An 18,003-nucleotide genomic window follows, 5' to 3' on the forward strand; every position below is an offset into this window, starting at 1 on the left:
TGGTAGAGGGGGAAATGCACAGACTGAGAGGTTACACACTAGAAGGATAGAGCATCTACTTTCCAGGCCTTACTGTAAGGTTCCCTGGTGCAGAATTTGCTGAGCTAATGATTGCAGTGGGAAGCAAAGAGGTCGACCTTTGGGGTGCCCGATTTCTGGGTTACAAGGGTGAAGGTTCTGAGCTCTAGCTGCCACTCGTGTGGGTCTAGCAGGTTTCTGCTTAAGTTGTTTGCCAGACAGTTTAGAGACCCTGGCAGGAATTGTGCTAACAGGTGTAGTGGCATGGCTGAAGCCATGTGTCAAAGGGTCATGGCGAGCCTGCAGAGAGGATAAGAGTCAGTCTCTCCCTGCTTGTTGGTATACCACATCACTGTGGTGTTGTCTGTTTTGATCAGTAGAGGCACCGGGGAGAGTAGGGGGTCTGAAAGCTGTCAGGGCGTGCTGAACAGCCAACATCTCTTTTTGGTTGATGTGCAGATGTATTTGATTTGGGCTCCATTGGCCCTGAATGCACCTGCCATCCAGGTGAGCACCCCAGGCATAGTCAGATGAGTCTGTGGTGAGGGTCTGGGTGGCATGGGGTTGTGAGAAGAGCAGTCTCTTGTTGTGGTTACATGCTGCTGCCCACCAAAGAAAATCTTTCGTTAGACAAGGTATCATTGGTATAAGAGTTTCCATGTCTTGAGAGTGCTGACACCAAAGGCTTTTTAGGTACCATTGTAGTTTCCTCATATGCAGTCTGGCATATGGAATGAGTAGAATGCAAGAGGCCATGAACCCTAGAGATTGCAAGATTTTCCTTACGGATAACTGGGTTCTGGTGGCTAGTTGAGAGAAGTACCCTGTCAGGTAGATTTATTTTTCTAGAGTGAGGAATGCCACCTGCGATGCTGTGTCCAGGCTTGCTTCCAGGAATACAATTTTTTTGTGTGGGGACTAGTTTTGATTTCTTTTCGTTGATAGTATACCCCAGGGAGGTCAGTAGGTCCTTTACAAAGGTCAGGTGCTGTAGCAGCTATTTCTGACCATCTGCCTGAATCAGACAGTTGTCTAAGTATGGGTAAATTTGAATATTTCTTCGTCTGCAAAAAGCAATGGCGGGAGGTAGACATTTTGTAAAAACTCTGGGAGCAGTAGATAAGCCAAAGGGAAGTGCAGAGAACTGAAAGTGCATAGATCCTGCCCTGAAACATAGGAATTTCCTGCATGATTCCCTGATTGGGATGTGTAGGTAGGCCTCTTTTAGGTCTAGGGTGGCTAACCAAGCATCCTTGGGATCATAGGTAGAAGCTGCTTGAGGGTGAGCCTTCTGAATTTTGGTATCACCAGAGAGGTGTTTAGAATGGATAGATCGAGGATGAGGTGCCATGTGCCCTCTTTTCTGGGTACAAGGAACAGTCTGGAGTAGAAACCTTTGCCTATCTGTGCGGCAGGAACATGCTCTATTGCCATTGTGGAGAGAAGGGAAAGGACTTGCTTTTTGGCCTATGCCCACTGGTTTGGAGGAAGATCTGGGAACCCTTTTGGGGGAGGAAGATCTGGGAACCCTTCTGGGTTTGGCAGAGTGTGGAAATAAAATTTGTTCAAGGTGCATCCAATAATTTGGATTTGATATGGTCTGGCAAGGTCTGTTTCTTAAGCCAAGCATGCCTTCTAATGACAGAACCAGTGACTGCAATGCAAGATGCTTCTAGGGCATCAAAACCACATTGTGAGGTGTGCTTAGTTACTTGACTTGCAGAATGCATTAACTCTTGTAACTCTATTTTCTGCACAAGCAGGAAAGGAAGATATTTTTTGTTTGAGGAGTTCCATGGTATGTTGCTGATATTTCAGCATGTGGAACTGACAATTTAATGCTCCAATAGCAAGAGTAGCAGAGGTGAATAATTTTTACCCCATCTGTCTACTGCTCGGGAATCTCAATCTGAGGGGGTGGGATTCTTGGCTGAAGTTGGCTTGATTCCTTTAGGTCCTTGAGAGATGACCTCGGGGTCAGCAGTAGGATTTTTGAAAAGAAATTTGTGAGAGTCAGGGACTCTATAATACCAGTCAGGTTTCCAGGGAGCAGGAGGGAGGATGTCAGGAGTCAGACTGGATTCCATAAAAACATCATCCACAACATTCAGGACAGGAGGAATGGCCAGAGGTCTGTGCTGTGGTAGATCCAAGAATTCCCCGAATCTCTTTTTAGACCGAGGATAGTCCTGACATTCCCATTGGAAATGCTCCCTTAAAGTATGTAGGGTTTCCCCAAAGGAAAAATCAGAATCCTCAAAGGCAGAGAGCAGTTGTCATCGGACTCCTGTTCAGATAAAACTACTGGGGACAGATCTCTTTCTTTTGGAAGGAGTAGCCTGGTTTCCCCTAATAAGCATTATAAGGTCTTCCGCCATTTTAAGCATTTGAGACTGAGGCAATGAAGCAGGTGCCTAAGCTTGGGTCGTCATTTTTTTGGGTGTGGTTCATACCCTGGGCCTTAGAAACTCAGTTGTTTTCGAAAGAACTAAAATCGTGAAAGAAGTCGTCGGTCTGTGTCGAGTATCGGTAGTGCAAAGTACTTCCTTGGAAGCCAGTGCCTGCTGAGATGCTCAGGACCCATCCAAGGTAGAGACATCTGCAGGATCCTTAGTTGAAGAGTCTTGCAGTATACCAGACTCCTAAAAGGTTTCGGTAATGCCCTGCGAATCCACAGAAGCGGGTATCAGGGGATTCAAAAGCGCCTCACTGAGGACCAGAGAACTGACAACTAGCTTAATGGAAGCGTTGTTGGCAGTTTTGGACCTGTGCGGTCTGTCTCTGTCTTTATCCTTACGTTTTTTCGGAAGATCAATAGTCGGATAGCTTACCAAAGCCATATCGGAATTCGAGGACTGACAGCGAAAATATCTAGCTACAATAAGGGCCTGACGATGTATAGTTCTGGCATTAAACAAAGCACAAAAGTGACAGAGGGGACGTCGTGGTCTGGGCCTAAACAGGTGACGCAGTAAGAATGGAAGTCTCAGTGTGGTATTTGCTTTCCACAGGCGAGACAATTGTTAAATTTTTCTGACATCGGTTAGAGCAAGAAAAAAGGATCCCCAATGGGGTACTTAGATTTAGAAGAAACTTGGAAACGAAAACGTAGGTAGCGGCCGACCGGCACTCATGCTTATGCTTTGGGCTCCTCGGCAAGAAAGACTGATGTAATAGCGTCAGCTGCCTGTTTTTATACCACTGACGACCTGATGTCAGTCATGGAGTGACAGCAACCGACGCAGAAATACAAAGACTCTGGTATTCGGGCCGACTGAGGGCTACCCCTGGCAGGATAACCCGAATGTGATGACTGCAACAGTGAAACACGAAGAATATCTGGAATTTCAACATTGGTTTGAATCTTATAATTTGCATTCTTCATTTTCTGCTTCACTACTGTATTTATAACTACAGTAATAAAATACTACTCATAGGACATCCTTTTCTTATTCCTTTATTCATATCTCTCTACTTGTCCACCCATTAATTAAAACCCTCACGTTATTATTCTTATAATTAGCTCTACGCACTTGCTTAACTTTATTACTGACATTGTACATATCTTTTTCCATAACATTTCAATGCTGTATTGAATCAAATGCCTTATTAATATCACCAACCACAAGTTTTATATCTTTCTTACTTCTATCATCTGATTTCTCTCATGTTAAAGTACATCTGTGTACACTTACCACAAATGTAGACGTTCGAGTGTATTCACTATTGCAGTCATTACATTTGGGTTATCTGCTTGCAGGTAGCCCTCAGTCGACCTGATTGTCAAAGTCTTGGGTCCTGCGTCAGTTGCTGTCTCATCTTTCATGACGTCAGGTAGTCAGGGGGTATAAAGCATGCAGCCAACGCCATTACATCAGTTTTTCTTGCCTCAGATGTCAGGTGCCCCCATAATGGGAAGCAGTTATATATAAGGTTACACCTACAACAAAAAAGCAAATACACCAGAAAGCTTTAAGCATAGTAAGCAAGAATAGCGGTATAATCAATAGAAGTCAGAGGGCTGGAGGGAGGGTAACCAGGACTGCAACAGTGAATAAACTCGAACATCTCCATTTATGGTAAATGTACACAACTGTGTTCGTGTTTCACTGTTGCAGTCATTACATTTGGGTAGATTCCCAAAGCTAAGGAAGGGAGGAGGCAATGAGATAGCATTGGGACCAGCTATAAGGCCCGGCAAGACTGCAGTGGCAAAACCAGCTCTGGATTTAGAAAAAAGTGGCAAGGGGTAATGCTTGGTGAAGGTACGTACAGAACTCCAGGTAGCAGCTTCTAGGATGTCCCTGGTAGGGACACCTCTGAGAAAGGCTGTAGAGGTAGATGCAGCCCTGGTTGAATGTAATCTTATCCCCTGTGGGGTAGTATAGCAGAAATGAATACAATGGCCTATTCACTTAGAAATGGTTTGCATTGAAATGGCCTTTCCTTCTGCCCCTGCAGCAAATGCAACCAGCAGCTGTTCAGGTTTCCTGAGAGGCTTAGTCCTGTCCAAGTAAAATCTAAGTTGTCTGTGCATGTCCAAGGAGTGCCATATTCGTTCCACTTTGTTCTGTGGATTAGAAAAGAAGGTTGGCAAATGAATGGACTTATTAAGGGCCATACTGGATACCACCTTGGGCATAAAGGAGGGATTGGTCCTGAGGGACACCCTGTCCGCATGAAAGATGATGAAAGGCTCCACTGCCATGATGGCCTGTAATTCAGACACCCTTCTTGCTGAAGTGATGGCTAGAAGGAAGGCTGTTTTCCAAGAAAGGAATTTCAACTCTGCATTTGCAGCTGGCTCAAAGGGAGGTAGAGTTAGCTTTTCCAATACAAGTTAAGGTCCCAGGCTGGAGTAGGGGCTCTCCTGGGTGGTCTTAAGTTTTTGGCCCCTCTGAGGAATTGCTTCAGCAGTGGATGAGAGAAGAGGGGTGGCTCTGTATTATAATGAGCTGAAATGGCCAAGGCATGAATTCTGATGGAAGAAAAGGAAAGAGCCTTGTGAAGCATCTCACTTAAGTATTGAAGAATGTGCGGTAAATTGGGCACAGTTGTATCCATCCCCTGTGTTTGGTTCCAGGAACAGAATCTTCTCCATTTTTCAGCATAGGATTTTCAAGTACTAGGCCTCCTTGCCTCCAGAATGACATCCATCACTTGCTTACTGAGGGATGGTAACGGAGAGATCATGAAATTAGCCAGGCTGCAAGATTCAGGGTTTGAAGCTGTGGGTGCAGAATCTGGCCCTCCTGCTAGGACAGCAGGGCAGGGGTCTGAGGCAGGTGCCATGGTTCCAGATGTGAAACAATGTGCAAGAGGGGGTACTAGTGTTGGCATGGCCAGTCTGGTGCAGTAAGTATTGTCCTTGGTTTGTCCTGTTTGATCTTTAGTACCACTTTGGAGAGGAGAGGCAGAGGGGGAAAGGCATAAACTGATAGATTTTTCCATGTGAAGGACAGGGCATCCACTTTCCAAGTTTGTCTGTGGGGAGTCCTTGTGCAGAATTTGTCCAACTGGTAGTTCTGAGGGGAGGCAAACAGGTCTATCTCTGGGCTCCCCCATTTGTTTCTCACAATGTTGAATATCTTTGGATCCAGTTTCCACTCGTGCAGGTCCATGAGATTTCTTCTTAGGTCGTCTGTCAGTGTATTTAGCTTGCCTGGCAGGAATTGAGCTTGTAGGTGCACTTGGTAGCTCAAGGCTGTGTTCCACAGAGCCATGGCTAGTCTGCAGAGAGGGTATGAGTGGGTTCCCCCCTGCTTGTTTATGTACCACATAACAGTGGTGTTGCCCGTCTTTACCAATAATTATCCTGGAAGAATGTGGTCCTTGAAGGCTGTCAGAGCATTCTGTACAGCTAACATTTTTTTTGATTGATATGCAGGTGCATTTGCCTCGGTGAGCCCCCCAGGCATAGTCTGATGTGTCTGTTGTTAGGGTTTGGGCGGCAGGGGGTAGAGTGAATGGCAGTCCCTTGTTCTGGTGGCAGACCTCTGCCCACCAAAGGAACTCTATCTTTAGACAAGGTACTATAGGAATCATTGATTCTAGGTCCTGAGAATGATGACACCATAGACTTTTTAGATACCATTGAAGTTTCCTCATATGCAGTCTTGCATATGGAATTAGTAGAATGCAAGAGGCCATGAACCCCAGGGCTTGCAGTATTTTCCTTGCAGATAGCTGGGTCTTTGTGGTCAGTTTTTTAAAGAGGCTGTCAAGTGAACTTGTTTCTCTGGCGTGAGGTAGGCCATATGGGAAGTTGTATTCAAGTTTGCTCCCAGGAATACAATTTGTTGGCAGGGTACTAGATGTGATTTATTTTCGTTTATGGTGTACCCCAGAGAAGTTAGTAATTTCTTTACAAATGCCAGATGGTTTAATAGTATGTCCTGGCATTCTGCATGAATTAGACAATCGTCCAGGTATGGGTATATTTGAATTTTTCTTTGCCAGCAAAATGCAATGACTGGAGCTAGGCACTTTGTGAATACCCTGGGCGCAGTAGATAAGCAAAAGGGCAGTGCAGAGAACTGATAGTGCATGTAGCCTGCTCTGAAGCGTAGGTATCTTCTGCAAGATTCCCTTATTGGGATGTGCAGGTAGGCTTCCTTTAAATCCAGTGTTGCCAACCAGCCATTTTGCCTAGCATGGGAAGCAGCTGATGAAAAGTTAGCATTTTGAATTTTGGGATTACCAAAAAAGTGTTTAGGATAGACAGGTCCAGGATAGGACACCAGGAATTGTCTTTTCTGGGTACCAGGAAACGTCTTGAGTAGATACCTTGCCCCCATTCTTCTTCTGGGTCAGGCTGAATAGCCATGATGCTTAGAAGAGAGAGAACTTGCTTTTGAGCCTCTGCCCACTGATTTGGGGGTAGGTCTGGCCAACCGTTTGGGGTTGGTAAGGAGTGGAAGTGAAATCTGTATCCTTGGGAAACTATATTTAAAACCAATTTGTCTTGGGTAATGAGTTCCCAGTTTTTTGCATGCAGGACAATCTTTCCCCCTAAAGGAACAGTCAGTTGAGCAGGGCTTGGAAGGTTTAAAGTTAAGTCACTGTGACAGTTTACCATAGGGGAGTGTCTTACTACTCCCAGCTTTGGAAGTGGGAGCTCCCCCACTGCTTAGGCCTGTCAGTACCTTGGGACTGAAGCCTGGGTGTTCTGCTGGTTCCGGGTTTGGACTGAGAAGGCCTGGAAGACACAGGAAAGGACCAATTCTAAGAAGGCCAGTGCCTACTAAATTTGGGAGGCTGTACTTGCAGGAAATCTTTAACAGTCTGTATAGATTTAGCTTTTTCCTCCATCTTTTTAAGTACTTCTGCTTTGTTGCCATACAGGCGGTCTTTGTTTAAGGGAGCATCCAGTAATTTACCTTTAGCGTGATCTGGCAAAGATTGCTCCTTAAGCCAAGCATGCCTTCTAAGTACAGACCCATTGACAGCAGCCCTGCAAGATGCCTCTAATGAATCAAAACCACATTGCAAAGTATGTTTTCCAACTTGTTCAGCAGAATGCATTAAATCCTATAATTCTTTATTTTCAGCACAGTCAGGAATCAACATCATTTTCTGTTTAAGCAATCCAATAATATGCTGCTGATACTTAAACATATGAAACTGGCAGTTTAAGGCCCTAATGGCCAAAGTTGCACAAGTGTATACCTTCTTACCCCATCTTTCCAGGGCCCTGGAATCTCTATCAGAGGGGGTAGGGTTTTTGGCAGAAGTAGCCTTAATGCCTCTGGGTTCCTGTGAAATGGTCTCAGGATCTGCAGTAGGATTCTTAAAGAGGAACTTGTGAGAGTCAGGTACCCTGTAATACCTGTCAGGTTTTCTGAGAGCCGGAGGTAAAGAGTCAGGGGCCAGGCTAGATTCTGAGAAGGGATCATCTACAATGTCCAGTACAGGAGGGATAGCTAAAGGTCTGTGTTGAGGTAGGAGTAAGAGTTCCCGAAGCCTCTTTTTGGAGTCAGAGTAATCCTGGCTTTCCCAGCGGAAATGCTCCCTAAGAGTATGCAAGGTTTCACCAAAAGAGAAATCCTCTGGAGGGGAAGCAGAATGGAGACCTCTGCATCAGAATCCTCATACGTAGATAAGGGCAACTCCTGATCATCAGAGAAAACAGAAATTTTAGGATCCTGATCAGAAGAATCAGAAGGAAAATCAGTTCTAGGTCTCTTAGAGGGAGAAGGGTGGCTTCCCCTGATTATAGAGTAATAAGGTCTTCGGTCATTCTTATCATTTGTTTTTTAGGCATAGGGGCCTGACCATGCCGTCTGGGCGTCGGTTTTCTAGGCATGGATCGATTTTTAGGCCTTGAAGAAGAAGATGGCATCAGTTTAATATGCAAGTCAGTAGGCCTGAATACACCCTCAGAAGCCGGTGTCATTACAGCAGCTCCGGACCCATCCAAGGTAGAGACATCCACAGGTTCCACACTCGAAGAAGCATCTTGCGGCATACCAAACTCAGAATGAGTCTCAGTAGAGGCCTGTGAATCTAAAGTAGTGGGTATCAGGGGCTGCGAAAGCACCTCACTGAGTACTGGAGAACTGGCGACTAGCTTAGGAGAAGTGTTGTCAGCAGCTTTGGACCTATGCAGTCTGTCTCTGTCTTTATCTTTGCATTTTTTTCGGAATGTCGGTAGTCGGGTGGCTTACCAAAGCCATTTCTGGATAATTGAACTGAGTACCAAAATATTTAGATGTGAAAATGAACCAACGACGAATAGTTCGAGGTTTGAATAAGGCACAAAACCGACAGCGAGGTACGTCGTGGTCTGGGCCTAAGCAAGGAATGCAGTACGAATGAAAATCTTTATGAGGTATTTGCTTTCCACAAGAAATAGAATTAAATTTACTGACATTGGTTTAGAGCAAGAAAAAGGATCCCTAATTGGGTACTTAGCTTAGTTGAAGACTTCGGATCTGAAACTTGAAAACAAAAATTTCAGGAGTCGGCCGACCGGTACTTGTCAACTGCTTCTGCTACTGCTTCGGGCACCGCACAACAAGAAAGACTGATGTAATGGTGTTGGCTGCATGCTTTATACCCCTGACTACCTAATATCATGGAAGATGAGACAGCAACCGACGCAGGACCCAAGACTATGATAATCAGGCCGACTGAGGGCTACCTGCAAGCAGATATCCCAAATGTAATGACTGCAACAGTGAAACACTAAGAACATCTAATAATTCTTGACACCCTTTTCCTTTTATGCTGTACGCACTTTTTCCATTATATATGGTAACTTATTTTCAAATATCTTTTGAATTATTTTTATAACTACCCTACAGTATGTGTTATTTAGAACTACTGGTCTCCAATTTTTTATCTTCTGTGTCTCCCTTTTTCAATATAAATTTTAATACTCCACTACACAATTCCTTATATATTAAGAATTAATTTAACCATTCATTAAATACACATACTGAATATTTTTTTCTGTCACTTTTCTAAATTTTTATATATTTCAAAACCAATATCATCTGAGCTTGATTGGGATTCTACATTTAACTGGTTAAATATTTTTTCAAATTCATAATCTCTTTCCCAAATTTGCTGTTATTTTCTTCAAAACATATTTTTATTTTCTATTTCTTTATATCATATTTCTTTTTTACTAAATGTCTCTTCCACATAATTTGCAACAATTTCCATAATTTGCTTCTGAAGTTTTTTATATTACCTTCTTTATCTTTCATTATACCACTGTTCTCATCTGTTATCTTACGTAAATAAGGTGAAACTTTTTCTTTTCTACCTTGTAGAAAATAATATCATTTAAAAAATAATTACTTAATTTTCTCAGTTTTTCTTGTAAATCTTTTTCTTTTTCATAATAATCTCTATTGCTGTTTTATAGATTGTTCGTTGCATCTTTATACATTTTATCATATTCCTGCTTTTCCTTTTTTCCCTTCATTTTCATCTATTTCATCTTCAATCCTTTATCTACTCTTTTACTCATCTATATAGCTCATCTTCTTTTTCTTAGCAATCCACCCATAAATGTCCCATTTTTTTTACATTTACAGCATTCAACTTTACATTTTTGCTTCATGTCCTGTTTTACTATATATATATATATATATATATATATATATATATATATATATATATAGCATTTCTTTTTATCCCAACTATTAATTAAATGTCCCCCTTTTCCACAAAAAATAAATTTGGGGTTTTCCCCAATATTTCACAACACCCCTGTTATCATCTGCATTTATAACACTTGGGATATGCACAATTTTATCCATTTCCCAGTCCATAGACCTCTGCTGTCATAGACTTTTGAAATGTCTATTATTTCATTACATATTTTTTTTAAATATTCTTTTAAGGCTTTCCTTTCCACTTCCTTTCCTCAGTGGATATAGAAAGTGTACACACCCCTGTTAAAATGCCAGGTTTTTGTGCTATAAAAATATGAGACCACAATAAATAATTTCAAAACTTTTCACAGCTTTAATGTGACCTATAAACTGTACAATTCAAATAAAAAATGTACAATAAGCTGGTTGTATAAGTGTGCACACCCTTAAACTAATACTTTGTTGAAGTACCTTTTGATTTAATTACAACATTCAGTCTTCTTGGGTACACACCTGCCATCAATTAAAGAGACTCTGATTAACCACAAATAAAGTTCAGCTGTCCTAGTAGGATTTTCCAGACATTTACTAAGTTGCCTACTACAGCAAAAGCCATGGTTCGTAGAGAGCTTACAAAGCATCAAAGGCATCTCATTGTTGAAAGGTATCAGCCATGACAAGGGTACAAAAAAATTTCCACAGCATCATATATACCATGGAACACAGTGAAGACAGACATCAAAAAGTGGAGAAAATATGGGACAATAACAACGTTGCAAAGAACTGGACGTCCCTCCAAGATTGATGAAAAGACAAGACAAAAACTGGTCAGGGAGGCTGCCAAGAGACCTATGGCAACACTGAAGGAGCTGCAGGAATTTCTGGCAAGTACTGGTTGTTTACTACGTGACAACAATCTCCCGTATTCTCCATATGTCTGGGCTATGGGGTAGGGTTGCAAGACAGAAGCCTTTTATTACACAGAAAAACATCCAGGCCCAGCTAAAATTTGCAAAACAATACATCAGGTCTCCCAAAAGCATGTGGAAAAATGTGTTATGGTCTGATGAGACTAAGGTTGAACATTTTGGCCACAATTCCAAAAGGTATATTTGGCAAAAAAACAACACTTCCATCACTAAAAGAACACACTAAAACAACACCATCCCCACGGTGAAGCATGGTGGTGGCAGTATCATGCTTTGGGATTGCTTTTCTTCAGCTGCAACTGGGGCTTTAGTCAAGGTGGAGGGAATTATGAGCAGTTCCAAATACCAGTCACTTTTGGCCCAAAACCTTCAGGCGTCTGCTAGAAAGCTGAAGATGAAGAGGAATTTCACCTTTCAACACAACAATGATCCCAAGCATACATCCAAATCAACAATAGAATGGCTTCACCGGAAGAAAATTAAAGTTTTGGAATGGCCCAGCCAGAGCCAAGAAAATCTGTGGGGCGACCTGAAGAGGGCTGTGTGCAAGAGATGCCCTCACAATCTGACACATTTGGAGTGCTTTTGCAAGGAAGAGTGGGCAAATATTGCCAAGTCAAGATGTGCCATGCTGATAGACTCCTACCCAAGAAGACTGAATGGTGTAATTAAATCAAAAGGTGCTTCAACAAAGTATTAGTTTAACGGTGTGCACACTTAAGCAACCAGCTTATTGTACGTTTTTTATTTTTTATATTTTTTCCCTGACAGATTTGTTTTTTTCACTTGTACAGGTTATAGGTCACATTAAAGGTGAGAAAAGTTTTTGAAATGATTTATTGAGGTCAAATTTTTTTATATCACAAAAACCTGGCATTTTAACACTTTTTATATCCACTGCAAATTGTAAATACATATTCTTTTCAGTATCTGAGAAAGATGCTTTGACTACATATTCATTCCAAGGATTATCAGTCTGCCCCCCCCCCCCCAAATTCACACAGAAACATCTGCATAGCTTGTACAGTGTAAAAAAAGTGTCAAAGAATATTTCTTTCTTAATTAAAATGAACGCTCTTACCTGTTGTGCTTTTGTCCCCAAAGGTAAAATTAAACTGTCCGATACCATACATCTGTTTAATTCCTTGTCCATTTTAGTCTGTACTCCTACTACAAATCTTCTTTTCACGTGATCTTCCCTTTTACCCCTCCCGAGTAGATGCCACTATCTCAGTCTTCTTCTTCCTAAGCTCCCTTTTGCAGCTGCTGTTCCATCTTGAGCACCATCCTCCTAGCTGCCTCTGTGTTACCAATGAGACATGTGTTCAAACAACAAATGGGAGTACTGACTGTATGAATAGGGGAAGTTCCATGAAGCCCTGGTCAAATTTCCCCTAGAAGTATAAATACTACCTCGGCTCTCCCCTCTGGAAAGATGTTACTAGCCTAGTGGGACTAACCTGGTCAACAAAAGATAAATAAAATAAACACACACACACATATACATACATATATATACATACATATATATATATATATATATATATATATATATACATACATACACATATATATATATATATATATATATATATATATACATACATACATACATACACACGTCTACTTCTAAATTTCAAAGTTTCAAAACTTCAAATTTCTTATGGTCAAGACGTTAAGATCGAAGTTTTGAAACTTCAAAATGTTAAAAATAAATAAATAAATAAATTAAAAAAAAAAAAAAACAAAAAACAAAAAAAAAAAACTTTTTTTATGTTTTCGCAGGGAGACAAGCCCCCCTGCTAATTAAATAAACCAACTCAGAGATCGCACTACAGCGAGGAAAACAGTAAATATACTATTCCGTGCTGTACAGCGATCTCCATTTAAATGGTTCAAAGTTTCAAAACTTCGATTTTATGGTCTCGACCATAAGAAATTTGCAATTTTGGATCTTTGAAATTTAGTACTGAAATTTAGTATTTAGCTCTCCTCTCTTTCACAAACACTATCAATCTTAACCGGAATGACAAAAAAATTTCTTCAGCCCTCTTCTTGGACCTATCAAAAGCTTTTGATATGGTCAACCACAAACTCTTGCATGCAACCCTAAAAACTCTCTATCTAGATAACAAAACCCTAGACTGGTTTCATGCCTATCTTTCTGATAGGCAACAAGCTGTGCTCTGGCAAAGCAAGCTCTCCGACCTCATACCCAACACCATAGGAGTCCCCCAAGGTTCCATACTTGGCCCTCTTCTATTTTCCATCTTTATTAATGATCTTAACAAAGTCATCCCAGAGTCTACATGTATTCAATATGCTGATGACTCGACTTTAATTTGCTCAGATAGATCCCCAACTATTCTATTATCCAAAACTCAAGACTGTTTCACTGCAGTTGAGAATTGGTTATCAGAACGCCAACTGATCCTTAATCCAAAAAAAACGAAAATGCTACTCTTCCATCCTACCCATAAAACACCAACTTTTCCCTTTTGTGTACAATCCAACAATGGAACCACCATCACCCCGACCCTCATACCAAGCTATTAGGGGTTACCATTGACAACAAACTCAGATTTGATGTGCACATCAACCAAACTATCAAAACTGTTAATAAGTAACTGGGGTCCCTTTATAGAATAAAATCTTTTCTGACTCCCACGGCTAAAGTTGCCATTGCTCGCACCCATCTCCTTTCTACCCTCTTGTATGCCTCCTCCATACTTACAAATCCCAACAAATCGGATCTATCTAAACTCTCTTGTTGTTATAATCATATTGCAAGATTTGCCACAGGCCTGCCCTACAAAACCCATCACTGTACTAATCTTCAGAACCTAGGTTGGATAGAACTACCAAATCTACTTCTACAGAAGCAACTTATTATTGCTTACAAAATACTCTCTCAACCTGAAAACACTCCCGGCCTGTCTGGAATAATTACCCTTATACCAACCTAAATAGACTAAGATCATCTCACAGATTACTGACAGACAATCAAATCCTGTAACTCAGGAGGTGACTCTCTGTTTTCAAACACAGTGGGTAAAATATGGAACTCTCTTCCACCTAGTCTCACGAATCAACCTCCCTAAATACTTTCAGAAATGGCCTCTCCCACCACTTCAAATCCCACTGGCTTTGCCAATGTTCTAATCCAGACTAACCCATAGCTCCCCTCAACCTCCTCAGTGAAATTACTATCCTCCTAGGCCTCAAGCCATCTACTCTCCCCTGAAACTAACTACTTGTAGGTTTGTTTCTTATAATAATTGTTCACTGTACATCCTAATGTAACTTTTTCTTACCTGTGTATACTAACTATATGATGCTTTGTTTTTCTCTTTATAATTGTTATTGTACATACTAATGTAACTTTTTTTTCTTCCCTGGGTATTTAGTGCATAACTACAATCGTATGTTAGCTGTCAAACATTGTTGTAACCTACTATGTACTATTGGAACTTTTTGTAACCTACTATGTACTATTGGAGCTTTTCTCCCCGGGCCTCCGCTGAAAATGGACATGTGTCCAGTCGGACTTTCCCGGTCAACAAATGTAAAATAAAATAAAATAAAATAAATAAATAAAATAAATAAAAATAGTACTCCCATATATAGATATAGATATATATATATATACATACACACACACACACACATATATATATATATATATATATATATATATATATATATACATAGATAGATACACACACGCACACACACACATATGCAATGAGATTTATTTATTCGCACACTAATAGAAGTAGAGGCAGACAGTCAATCTTTCACACCAGTGACAGATCCAGAACAGATGGGGATGGGGAGCTACTGCTGACCGAACAGAGATGTCAGTTTTCATTCATTATTACATAGTCCCTCTTCATAAAACAATCACCACTGAATTTCTTTGCATGTTCTGCAGAGTTAGAAACAGGCGTATGAAACAGTGAAAGAATAGTTGTGTAAAATCTTAACATAACCATAGATGTACTTCTCTTCTATGTTGCAGTATTATATACGGGTTGCATTTGCCCTACGATCAGACGTCTGGCCAGTATACAAAAGCTTCAAGCTACTGTCAAGTATGTGGGATGTCGCAGGTCTGCTTTGACAATGTCAACCATAAAGGGACATCCACACGTACCATCCTCAGAACTAAAATGCCCCATGAGGAACTGGAATCCTAAGGAAAACAATAAGTCATCCAGGGAAGAGACAAGATGCAGGAGGAAGGCGGGAGGGAGAGAATACCATAAAAGAGAAAGACATCTATGGTTATGGTAAGATTTTACACAACTATTCTATGTCCTTCTGTTCAACGTTGCAGTATTCTTTATATATGGGAAAGTGCCATAGCTTAAATGGAACCTGGGGGGGAAGAGAAAGGAAGTTTGCAAATAAAAAGACTCCAGAAAGCCATGAAGAATAGCCCTTGCAAACCCTGTTCTGGACCTAGAAATAGAGTCAAACTCATAATGTTTAGAAAAAGTGTGCAAAGAAGACCAAGTAGCAGCCTCCAAAATGTAGTTGGTATCCTGACCCTTAAAGAAAGACCCTGAGGAAGCTACAGATCTAGTTGAATGTGCTCTGACAGAAGTAGCCAAAGACTTACCATGGAAATCCTAACAAAAGGCAACAGCTTTAGAAATCCAGGAAGAATGAGTTTGCTTAAAAAGAGGTAAACCCAGAGCCCTGGGATGAAAGGACTCAAAAAGCTGATCTGAATTCCTAATGGCTTTAGTCTTGTCCAAGTAAAATCTAAGCTGCCTGTGTACATCTAATATGCAAAATTCTTTCACTCCAGGATTGAGGGGAAGGGAAGAAGGTAGGCAGTTGGATAGATTGATTAAGAGACAAGTCATTCACAACATTTGGCATAAAAGGGAGATTAGATGGCATTGAAACTCGGTCCTTGTGGAGAAGTCATCCAGACCTTTAACTTGGAGACCCCCATAGCAGATGTTCAAGGCAACCACGAGCACAGTTTTCCAGGTGCAAACCTCCAGTGAAGTAGAACCTGCAGGCTTAAAGGGGGGCACAGTCAGCTTTTCTAGAACATCACTAAGGTTCCAAGGGGGGGGGGGGGGACTGGTTTTCTTTGGGGCTTAATATGAAGGACGCCTTTAAGAAAAGGCTTGACTTCCAATCTGGAAGCTAAAGGAGGTGACAATGGCAGGCAAGCAGAAAGAGCAGAGCAGTGGACTTTCACAGAAGAATATGATAAGCCACTTTTTGGAAGCTCACACAGGTAGGAAAGCACAACCGGAATGTCCACAGTAAACTGATCTAAATTTCTTTTAAGACACCAGATAGAAAATCTTCTCCATTTGGAAATATAAGATTTTCATGCATTGGGTTTCCCGGCCTCCTGCAAAACCCCAAGCATGTCCTCAGAATAAATGTGCCTGAAAGGGATTAGAAGTTGGTCACCCAAAGGGTCAGTTGTGGATTAAGTAAGAATCCCTTGTCCTGTGTGAGGAGATCCATCTAGTGAGACAGACTGTGGTGATGGCCCTTGGCTAACTGCAGAAGAAGGGAGAACCAATGCTGTCCTGGTGAAAAGGGAGTCAAGATTTTCGGCTTGTCGTGCTGAATCTTCAGCGCGACTTTCTGTACAAGAGGGAAGGGGGATGCATAAAGAAACATCCCCTTCCATGAGAAAGAAAGACCATCCACCTCCCAAGCCAGAGGATGCGGGGTCTTTGCACAAAAGTGAGGAAGTTGTCTGTTCTGAGGGGAGGCAAATAGATCCAAATGTGGAGTACCCCACCGATGAATCAGGACTAAGAACACATCCCTGTGAAGCATCCATTTGTGGGATTGTGTAGTAGTCCTGCTTAATGTGTCTGCCACAACATTTTGAGCAGATGGAAGATAAACAGCATGAAGAGTGACCTTGTACTGAATGGCTAGCTCCCAGGCCTTCATTACCAGCCTGCACAGGTGGTAAGATGTGGTACTCCCCTGTTTATCTACCATAGGACAGTGGTGCTGTCTGTAAGTATTTTCAGAGGACCTAGTTGAAAAACAGGGTGGAAAATTTGCAAAGCTATGAGCACAGCCATCATTTCCCTGATGCTGAGATGCTCTCTCCTCTGAGACAGAGACCACAGACCCTGAACTTTCCTGGATGGAAAAGGCACCCCCCACCCCACCCCCTCCCATGTCTGAAGCATCTGTGAAGAGTTGCTGAAAAGGCTGGGGCAGGAGAAGAGGAAGCCATGGATTCAAAGAAAACTGCTGAATCCACCAAAGGAGTTCTGATTTCAGACATGGAAGAAGTGGAATTATGGCATCTAGTGCATGAGCAAGCTGAGACCAAGAAATCTTTAGAAACCACAGAAACTTTCTCATACAGAGTTCTGCAAAGAGCAGCATGGGAATTGTGGAGGCCATGAAACCTAGGAGTCTCAGGAACTCCATGGCTGAGATGTCTAGAAGAGTTAGGAGGGTCTCTAAGAAGTGAATGAGAAATTGAGCCTTGTCTGTTGGTAGAAAGACCCTCATCAGGTCTCTCCTGAACCTGCACCCCAAGAAAATGTAATCATAAGATGGAGTCAAAGTGGATTTCTTTGAAACTGATGGTGAAGCTTAGGATTTGAAGGAGATGAATGGCCTGTGTTTAATCTCAGAATCTGGCAAGGAAGATAAGGCCTGAGAGGCTTGGGAAAGCAAAGCTAAGGAGTACCTGGACATATGTGTCTGGTAATTAATAGCTCTGATTGCTAAAGTGGAATAAGTATACACATTTTTAACCAGTCTCTCAAGAATCTTGCTCTCTTTATCAGATGGAAGAAGCTTAGCAGAAAGGGATAACCAGGAAGACATATCTGAAGCTATGGAGATCACTGCTGGATCTGCAGCGGGGCACTTATAGAGAAACTTACAATCATCAGTAACCTTATAAAACCTGTCCAGCCTCTTAGGAGCTGCAGCCT

This window comes from Protopterus annectens, chromosome 3.part1 (genome assembly GCF_019279795.1).
Source record: "Protopterus annectens isolate FY-2018-M chromosome 3.part1, PAN1.0, whole genome shotgun sequence".
Taxonomy (NCBI): domain Eukaryota; kingdom Metazoa; phylum Chordata; order Ceratodontiformes; family Protopteridae; genus Protopterus; species Protopterus annectens.